At 49.5% G+C, this 3,578-nt stretch overlaps 1 non-coding gene across 1 annotated transcript; it reads left to right on the forward strand.

Moving 5' to 3' along the window:
* The first annotated feature begins 3,211 nt into the window (after positions 1–3,211).
* On the forward strand, positions 3,212–3,286 carry Trnat-ugu (transfer RNA threonine (anticodon UGU)). The gene has a single exon. It is a non-coding gene; the product is annotated as a tRNA-Thr (tRNA).
* Positions 3,287–3,578: the final 292 nt, after the last annotated feature.

Raw genomic sequence — 3,578 nt, forward strand, 5'->3', positions numbered from 1 at the left:
CGCACCAATGTAAGATATCTGCAAATCCAAGCATCCTGGAGGTGCAAGGACGTCACCATATCATTAAGTTCACGACAAAATGTATGATTGGGGGTCTGATCTACACGGCGTAAGACGAAGTTAAAATCGCCCCCTAACATAAGCTTCCTTATAAAACCGCGCGCGATCGGATGAACGCCCGGATCCAGACGGAGCGTAAAGAAAAATTAAGGTGAGGTCATAAAAACTACAGCCTATACTGCGACCATCATCTAGCGTTTCGAAGTCCGTCAGCGGGATTCGATCTCGATAAAGCAAAGCCATACCGGTAGAATTTTCAGGCGTGACATTGAAAAACATAAAATATCCAGGAAGACAAAATACATCAAATAATACCTCTTGTAAACACACGATATCAACTTGGGAATCGTAAATAAACTGGCGTAACGCAGCAAGCCATAATTGGGAACGTATCCTATTAACCTTGAGGCTTAGAAATGTACACGCCTGCATCCGGTAACACATGTAAGGTCTATAATACAACACTGAGGAAAAAGCACATCACGTCCGTCACTCCTCAACGTCCGGAGGCGGGGGAAAGAAGTTATAATTCTAGTCCTCCCCACCGGACGCCGAGGAATCCTTGTTTTTCTTTTTACGGCGCGCCGCGGCACGTGCAGGTTGAAAACGCTGTTTCACACCACTCCGTGAAAACATACACTCTTGATGTGGGGGGTTGGGGGCACGTCAAGCTCCGATTTGATAGAGGAGCCATCGCCACAGCAGTTATCGGAAATCGGGGAGCACAACTCAGAACGACCAACAGCAACATCAGGTACAGAAGAGACAGGTAACGCAGTGCTGGTGTCGGATGGCATCTCCTGAACATCAGGAAGAGAGCCCGTAGAATCCCGTTGCTCGACCGTCTCAGCGTGGAGGAGGGGCGGTGCTGCACTGGAACACTGTGAAGGCTGGCCGGCAGGCGACGCCTCTGCGGGAACAACGGAACTCACGGGAAACGTCACGTCGACGGGTGAAGTGGGGGACGCATATTCAACGCATATTTCAACGTCAACAGAAGGAGCTACTTCCTCTCTGGTAATACTGGAATCACAATTAACATCAGTAGACAACTAATTTCCGCCAGAAGGTGCACCCTCTGTCAACGTCGTATCAGAAGAACGAGACTGGAGTGGGGCGTCCTCGAAATCTGTATCGTCCTCAGTCCGCCGGCGTTTGACTTGGGTTGCAGGAGCCGTCGTCCCCTCGTGGACAGAGGTCGCACTGGTATGCGCCGGTACGGTGTATAAACTTTTAGATGGCAGGCCTCTCCCTAGTCCTGAATCGGTAGAAGTCGGTAAACGTCGGGAGGCTTCGGTAGGCACGCAGTTTCGACTGCTGCCAACATTACGTAGCTGACTGTGTTGTACAAGGTAGCCATTGTCGTCTGCTTCGTTATTGTTTTTGCGCTGTACTGTTCTGCGTGTTTTTACGGTGCAGTTCTGCTAAACATTATCAAAGTGAAGAGGCAGTTACTGGCCCATCTCGGGAGTCGCCAACAACCCCTACCGGTAGGCCTACGGTTAGTTTCACCAAAGTTTCATTGCAATCGGATGAATGGTTTGTGAGCGCATAGTAGACAAACACACACACACACACACACACACACACGCACAAGCCTTTGTTCTGCTTTCGTGTAAGCATGACGCGCAATTTGTAGTGCCAGCACTGCAACTCGTAGGCGTGCCTTGTCCCCCCCCCCCCCAACGGCTCCTCTCCCCTCCCCACGCCAGGCAATGCTTCCTCCCTCCTCTCCCCGCACTCCCCTCACATCTCAGCCGTCTTACAGTTAACACACTGTAACGGTGGAAATTAGCGAGGAGTAGGGAGTAATGTTGCCCCTACATCGCTTAAAACTGGAGACTGACTGACAGCTGACTGCGAAGATACTATGTCTGCTAACGTTAAGGGAAGAAGTTTTTGATAAGACGACTTCAGAACAGTAGTACGTCGCGGACAATCAGACATGAGATGACCGCTTTCGTTACAGAGAAAACATGTTCCTTCTTGCCCTGCATACGTAACATGGATTCGGTAACCACAAACAGTTAAGTGGGAAGGAATATTCTTTTTAACGCACATGTCCACAATCCGGATACCGTTATAACACTGGAAGCGATGTTGTGCTGACCAGCGTTCCCATCGGATATGCCGTATTACTCCAAACGGAAGCAACGCTGTTTTAAGAAATGAATCGTCCACTACAGGAGGAAGGTTATAAATTCTAACCGGAGTAAACTCGAGTGCCGCATTTTCAAGGATGACTTGACTAACGGAACAATCGCGATGTGTAAACAACACTTGAGAACCAACCCAGGAGAGAAGTTGTTCTACTTGAACGGGATCATAAAACTTCATAAAGAATGCATACAAATCAGAATCAAAGTAAGTAGTATCTACCCGATCAGGTGTAACACGGATAACATCAGCCAGCCAATCGTGAATTTCTAAGGAGCCAGGTTGAACACGACGCGTACTCTTGTCAAAACTGAAACGAACAGTAGCTCGACGAGGAACAGATTTGACAGACACAATGGTGCGGGCAGAAAACACCGCCGCCAAGAGGAAAACGACAACAAACTCCGCTACGCAAGTACGATGTGACTCAGACCGATACACCAACAAGACTGAGTAGCTTCGACACAAGCGGCCCTGCGGCACAGGCGGAAGTTAACGACAACCTGCTCGCTCGACGAGCAAGGCGACACGATCTATCCGTCTGAGCCACCGAGGGCACAAAGGATAGTGCGACTGCAGGGATTTATCCCTTGTACGCTCCCTGTGAGACCCACGTTCCCAACTTAATGTCCACGCACTACATTCGCAGTGCCCCTGCCGATTTACACTCATTACTCGCGGCAGACAATCTTACCTAGTCCCTTAAGAGTTCGGGCGATGCGTGTGCATCCAGCACAAAAGAAGGAGGTCAATGGTCGGTTAGCTTTAACTATATGAAGATGGTATCTGTTCTTTCAGACATGACCTCCTTCTTCTGTGCTGGATGCACACGCATTGCCCCAACTCTTACGGGACTCGGTAAGATGGTCTGCCGCGAGCAATAGGTGTAGTGGGCAGGGGCACTACGAATGTAATGTGTAGACATTAAGTTGGGAATGTGGGTCTCACGGGGAGAGTGCAATGGATAAATCCCTTCAGTCGCACTATCCTTTGTGCCCTCGGTGGCTCAGATGGATAGAGCGTCTGCCGTGTAAGCAGGAGATCCCGGGTTCGAGTCCCGCTCGGGGCACACATTTTCGACTGTCCCCGATGATATATATCAACACCTGTCGACAGTAGGGTCTTGTAATAATCATTTCATTCTAAGAGATTTGCATGGTCGCCGATAGTATCTGTTCTGACAGGTGACACAATAAACATGTTATATCCCAAAAAACCGACGATTATCCACTCAATATATGAGTAAGACTTCTGTACTCCCGATCCCAGGAGGGGACTAGTACCCCCCTCTTGCAGGACTCCACCCTCTTCCTCCTTGGGCCCCTTGAGGACGCCTATGCTTCCTGCATGACGTCATGAAG

This window comes from Schistocerca cancellata, chromosome 8 (assembly GCF_023864275.1).
Source record: "Schistocerca cancellata isolate TAMUIC-IGC-003103 chromosome 8, iqSchCanc2.1, whole genome shotgun sequence".
In the NCBI taxonomy this organism is placed as follows: Eukaryota; Metazoa; Arthropoda; class Insecta; order Orthoptera; family Acrididae; genus Schistocerca; species Schistocerca cancellata.